We start from the raw sequence: 6,709 nt of genomic DNA on the forward strand, positions 1-6,709 counted from the left end.
TCTAGCTCCACGACCTTTGGCTATTATTACAGTCCTGTATAATCAGTATCTCTTTACACTCCTTTCCTATAACAAAATTATGCGCTAATCCTTTTAATCTTACACAACACAGACACAGGGAGTGGGAAACGTAAAAATACACTTTTGACCTATGTACCTCTGTAGCCATTCCTGTGTGGCCAAGTCCTTGAATAAACAGTCCACGCTCATTTTTTTTTCCCACTTTTTCATCCACCATTCACTACTCAACCCAAAGCAAGGAGCCTGCTACTCTAAATAGCTTCCTTAAGCTACTTTTAGCAAAATCACCAATGACAAATCTTGTAATTGACAAATCTTAAGGACTTTTCAATCTTTTCATCTTTGATAATCTCTGATGTTTACTTTTGGTGTCCCCTCCTTTTCTAAAAATCTCTCCTTGGTGGGTTTCTATGCTGCACCAGCCTTGGATCCTAGCTTTCTGCTCTATTTCCTATTTCTGATATGAAATGCCCACGTACCCCAGGGTCTGTCCTTGGCCCTTCTCCTTTTTACTCTTCCCTCTTCCTGAGTGACCTTTTTCTTTCTCATGGTTTCAGCTTTGGGGGCTGCCTTTGTTCATTTAAGCAACAACTATCTTTTTAGTTCCTATTACGTTCCAGGCAGCGTTCTAGAAGACGGGACTAAAACACCAAAACAAAGTGCCTGTTCTCCCGGACCTTAACAAGGACAAGCAAAAGGCAGATAAATATATAATGTCGAGTAATAATTGCTTAAGGGAGTGAGAAGGGACTGCTTTAAATGAAGTATTTAGAAAACTGTTTTGTTTGGCCTCTACGATAGTGGTTTTACAACGTGTGGTTCCAGAGCCGCGGCATCACCTGAAAACTTGTTAGCAACGCCAATTGTCAGACCCCACCCCAGACCTGCTGAATCAGAAAAGGCAGCGGGGGAGGGGTAGAGGGTCCAGCAGAGTGTTTTAATAAGCCCTCCAGGTGATTCTGAGGCATGCAAAGTGAGAACCACCACTCCAGAGCAGTTTCCCACCGCAGGCGTCATGAATACATTACAGGCGTGGAGTCTAATGCTGATTTTTCTCAGCCCACTGGGGTGGCTTCAGGGGTGGGGGCAAGCAGGTGCTGGAAGCCCTCCAGCCCAAAGTAGCCTCCACCCAGACTTTTCAGAGGCAAGCAAGTGGGGTCAGACGCAGTACCCACAGGGACCCAGGTAGGAAGGCAAGGGCCGTTCAACACTCACCAACAGGCTCAAGAAGCTAGGCGCTAAACGTTCTACTTCTGCTTCAGGGCCACCCCTGCGGCTGCGCGGATGAAGTTCCCGACCTGAACGCAGACAGTCTGCGCAGCGCAGCGCGAAGCTAGGTCCACGGCGGTGGAGGGGCGTGGCTCTTGCTGGGCCCTTGTCTGCGCACTCAGGGCAGCTTCCGCTCTCGCTGTGCTTTGAGTGCTCTTAGTAAGGCACCTGGTCCTTAAGGTTTCATCGTGATTCTGAAATAGTCCTTAGGAAAAAGGTTAATTGGATTTAAAATCCATTTGCGTCATCACAAGGAATATCAAAATTACATTTGTTGATGAAAGATACTCGACTCTTCAACTGTTAACCTAAATTTTTAAGTGGTTGTAAAAATCGTTTTCAGCTTTTTTTTCAATGTTCTTTTATTTTGTGTGAGAGAGAGAGAAAATCCCAAGCAGGCTCCGCACCGTCGGTGCAGAGCCCAACGCAGGGCTCGATTCCACTAACCGTGAGATCATGACCTGAGCCAAAATCAAGAGTTCGGTGCTTAACTGAGCCACCCAGACATTCCAGTTTTAAAAACTCTTTTAATCACTTTACGATGTATATCAAATTATCGTGATAGACACCTTAAAAATAATTTTTGTCAATTATAGCTCACTAAAGCTGGAAAATAACTTTTAAAATTGTGTGAACACGTTTCTCATCAATGGTGACAAAAATTTTAAAAGCTTATTAAAAAGATTTGATTAGAAATTTTATGTAACAACTTCAAACAATATATTTGTGGACGCAAGCTCACGATTCTTCTTTTCCTCATTTAAAGTGAACTTTAATTTTTTTAATGAGGTATAATTAATTGGCATGTAACATGTTGGTTTCAGGTGTACATTATTTGATACTTGTATATATTGCAAATGAGCACCACAATAGTTAACATCCATGCCCTACACAGTTTAGAAAAAAATTTTTTTCTTGTAATGAGGACTTGTAAGATCTACTCTCTTATGAAATACAGTACTATTAACTACAGTCACCATGCCACTACATATCTCCATTATTTATAACTGGAAGTTTGTATCTCTTTACTCCCTTCATGCATTTCAAGATTGTATTTTAAAATCGAAAATATTTTATTAGGGGACGCCTGGGTGTCTCAGTCAGTTAACCGTCTGACTCTTGATTTCAGCTCAGGTCATGATCTCACAGTTTATGAGAGAGATCTCAAGCCCCACGTTGTGCTCTGTGATGGCCGTGCAGAGCCTGCTTGGGATTCTCTATCTTTCTCCCTCTCTGCCCTCCACTGCTCATGCTCTCACTCTTTTTCTCTCAAACATAAATAAATAAACATTTTTTCAAAGTAATTAAAAAATATTTTATTAGTACACAAACCTTCTGATATTGAATCCCTAATACTTTTCCATTTTCTTTTTACCATGATCCTATATCAAAGATATATTTTTCTAAAAAATGTTTAAGTGTTTATTCTTTGAGAGAGAGACAGAGCATGAGCGGGGGAGGGTCAGAGACATAGGGAGACACAGAATCCAGAGCAGGCTCCAGGCTCCAAGCTGTCAGCACAAGAGTTGGACATGAGGCTCAAACTCACCACAAGATAGATCATGATCTGAGCCAAAGTTGGACGCTTAACCCACTACACCACCCAGCTCCCCTCAAAGATATAATTTTATTGCTGTGCCCTTTATAGATAACCTCAAATCCTTTTGTTTGCCCCAGTATGCTATTCAAATTTTGTTTGCCATAATGGGCAAATTAGAAGCGCTGCTCTAGGATCTCAAGATCTCTCTCTCACTCTTCCTCCCCCTCCCTCTCCCTCCCCCTCCATCTCCTCCGTAGGCCGACACTTAAACAGGTAACATACCTGTTTTCAGCATCCTCAGGGTCACACAAGTCACCAGAAATAAGAAATTTAAAGGAATTTCATCTGCAATGGGAACAAATTCTAAATTGAAGTATAATGGAGCCAAAGCTGTCCATAATCCCTTTTCCTCGTGCTATGTTCTCTTTCAGTGGTTCTCTGTCTTCCCTCCCTCTTGGCAATCAGGAATACCTCCAGATTTGGGACGGAAGATTACCTACAATTAAGGAAAAGCCTTGGGGCACCTGAGTGGCTCAGTTGGTTAAATGTCTGCCTCTTGGTTTCCGCTCAGGTCATGACCTCAGGGTTTGTGGGATCAGGGCCCCCATCAGGCTCTGTGCTAACAGTACAAAGCCTGCTTGGAATTCTCTCTCTCCTTCTCTCTCTGCCTCTCTCTCTCTCTCTCTCACACACACACAAAATAAATAAATAAACATTAAAAAAATAAAAGGAGGGGCGCCTGGGTGGCTCAGCCGCTTAAGCGGCCGACTCTCAATCACGGCCCAGGTCATGATCTCACAGTTCGTGAGTTCAAGCCCCACATCAGGCTCTGCGCTGATGGCACGGAGTCTGCTTGGGATTCTGTCCCTCCTTCTCTCCGCCCCTCCCCTGCATGTGCCCTCTCTCCCTCTCTCTCTCAAAATAAATAAATAACCCCCCGAAAAAACCTTTAAAAAAATAAAAAATAAAATAAAATAAAATAAAATAAAATAAAATAAAATAAAATAAAATAAAAGGAACAGCCTTATCTCAGGCTACCCTTCCATCATAACACTTTATTACACCTGTTTACACATCAGTTTCTCCCTTTTAGACGTTCCTCGAGGGCATGTGCCATATCTTACCTCTACGTCCTCAGAGGTGAGCAGTGCCAAACACATAGCAGGTGCTCACTAAGTATCTGTGAAGTGAATTAATGAGAGAAAAGTCAGGTCAGTCTTACCTCACCACTGGACCTGACAAGGGGACAAGTGCATCGCCAGTGAAGAAGGTGGGAAGGAACATAGATGTTCCAGATCAGTATAGTTAGGGGAAGTGGGTCTGCCAGAGATGTCTACGGTTGTGACCAACTGCCCAGCCTATTAAGGTTAAAATACCCACCCTTCCCAAGTCTTCTATCTCCTCACTGCCCCCCTCATTAACGCAGGTGGTCACCAAATTCTGTTGATTCTCCGCCTGAGAAGCAGCTTCTGCCTCCTGGCCATTCCCACTGCCACAGCCCAGGTCCAGCTCTCAATAGCACCACTTTTCTAGACCTCTGCTATGCCCTCCTGGTTGGCCTCTCTGCCATCTACAAATTGAGAAAGTCAAATTTAAGTCCCTGTAGTCTCCTCCAGCTCTAAAATGATAAGATTTGCAACTTTATCTAGTGACAAGGAAGTCCCGGCTTTCTATTAAATAATTCATATAAACCAATATTCACTCCACTTAGCAAATGGATATAAAATTTCAAAATACTAAATAATAACTATAATAATTTAGAAAGCCTTGAAATCGTCCAAGACCTTTGGCCTTTGACCTTGGAAACAAACTCAAAAGTCAACAACTGTAATTGGTCCTCCCTTCCTAGTAAACCCTCACAGATGCCAGTCTCATAACAAATCCAAACAAGGAGTAAAGTATTAAGAGTACAAAAATGTGCACATATACTTTCAACAAAGGGATGACCAATACTTTCAATTAAAAAGGAATCTAGAAAGAAAACAGCAACATCCTTGTAAGTACAGCCAGCCTGAGGTGCATTCTGCTGCCTCAGCACTCCCCAACCCCCGCCCCCCCCCCACCCCACACCTTTCAGAGATGCTGGGTTGACCATGCAACGTGATGCTCTTTCTCAGCTATTGTCATTGCCATCCATAATCTCAACAGCCTTGTGTTGTAAGCAGGTGTGTGTGTTACTGTTATATGTGGATACTGAAAATGAAGTCAGATCATGTAACTTCTCCATCGTCCCTACAGCAAAGGAGACTGACGACAGGCACCCTACATGGGCTCCAATGCCAAGTAGGGCCTTTTCTCATCAATTTTTCTCCGGCCAGAAATCCCTCTATCTTCTTGGCAGACAGGGTGCAATTTTGAGATTATCATTTGGCCAGATAGCCTGCCAATTCCTGCAGTAAAAATTGAGGGCCAAGTTGACTTTAAGAATCTATAGCTAGGACCCCAGGTCCAATTAATTTGTAACAGAATCAAAGGCTGAGAAGAAAAACAAATACTATCATCGGTTTCAGGCTTTTCTGAACAGGAAAATATTTACAGGATGATAAACTGTGTTTAATAGCAACTATTAATTTGAGTGAATATTAGGTAATCATGATACTTTTCCCTCTGTGGACCAAATGAAGCTTCAGAATTTTTCTCAGTGTCCTGCTCTAGGCAGGAACTATAAATTGAGGCAGGCACTCGAAAGAAACATTTGCCTCTCTTACATTCCTACCATGCAAGAATCAGGTTTAGAGAGTAAAAGCCAAATCTATTTAAGTTACTTTATTACTAATCCTTTATTTTATTCCCAGTGACCTAATTTAGAATATATGGAAGAAAGTACTGGAGTGGTTTTTCCAGAGCCCTGGGAGTTACTTCGGGTCCACATTCTTTAATAAGGTTTTTGACAGGAAAACCTGTGTGAACTCAGTAACTATTGAAAAATAAAAAACATTTCTGCCATCGTGATCTGCGGTATTGGAGCAGAATCCTCAATCTTGAGTTTGAAGCGTTACCCATTCAGTGAGAAATGATTAATAGTAAAAGAGAAATAAATGTATTCAATGTTTCAAGTTCCTCAGAAGTGAGTGGGGCAGCTCCCCCAGTTTGTTGCTGGATGGAGCATGGCCAGGAACCTGAAAAAGTGACAGTCCTGCCTTCATCAAGGAAGCATGGGAACGGAGCCTAGCAAAGGACAAAAGCATCCTTAAAAAAAAAAAATCAGATCCCTTCCCTTCTATGATTCTTCAAGAAGCATTACATCATCAACAGGCTTAAGCATTAGTAAACACAATAATAAGTTAATAAAAAAAAAAGAAATATAAATGTAAATAAGAAAGAGAGAGACTGAGAGAGAGAGAGAGAGAGAGAAGGGGCCTAGAAGAGTTTCTCTAACCCCCCCCCCCCCACCTTTTGAAATGTGGATCCTCCCAAAAGTAGTCCGACGACACTAATTCCACTTTGAAAGCACTTGCAAGAGCAGGGCCAGGATATAAAATAAATGAGGGGGAGAGGGGAAAGGCGCCCTGCGGAAGCCTCCAGGGGGTAAGGGGACGCTTGGGAGAAGTTTCTTATTTTACCTTAGGGTTACCCTAAGTCGACGACCTATATTCTGTTCCCTTAAACTGTCTAGCGCCCCGTCGAGGACCACGTCCCTAGTTCCTAGGCCGCGCAGAGGCCGCGCAGAGCGCCACCGCCCCTTCGGCGATCTGCGAGCCTCCGCGGTGGGTCAGGCAACCGAACCTGCTTTACAGCTCAAATCGTCGTCCGTAGAAACGCATGTTGATGCCACACCAAGCGGCACGCGGGCTTCTCACAAACGCCTCGTGGCCAAGGTCGCGCGAGTCGCCGGGCTAGGCGGGCGGGCGTGCCTCGGGGAATCGCCGTCCCGCCTCC

General features: G+C 43.5%; 1 protein-coding gene across 3 annotated transcripts in view; it reads right to left on the minus strand.

Annotated features, from left to right (window-relative positions):
- The window catches only part of TDRD5 (tudor domain containing 5), a 108,408-nt gene extending 101,819 nt beyond the window's left edge, over window positions 1-6,589 (minus strand). For all 3 annotated transcript variants that reach the window (XM_040446634.1, XM_040446633.1, XM_040446631.1), the window contains exons 1-4: window positions 6,394-6,589; window positions 3,955-4,010; window positions 3,113-3,175; window positions 1,237-1,495 (exon numbers count right to left, since the gene is read on the minus strand). The gene's annotated coding sequence lies outside the window, so the exon portion shown is untranslated. The remainder of the gene's footprint in view (window positions 1-1,236; window positions 1,496-3,112; window positions 3,176-3,954; window positions 4,011-6,393) is intronic.
- Window positions 6,590-6,709: the final 120 nt, after the last annotated feature.

This window comes from Herpailurus yagouaroundi, unplaced genomic scaffold (genome assembly GCF_014898765.1).
Source record: "Herpailurus yagouaroundi ecotype Mexico unplaced genomic scaffold, PumYag 195, whole genome shotgun sequence".
NCBI classification, from domain to species: Eukaryota; Metazoa; Chordata; class Mammalia; order Carnivora; family Felidae; genus Herpailurus; species Herpailurus yagouaroundi.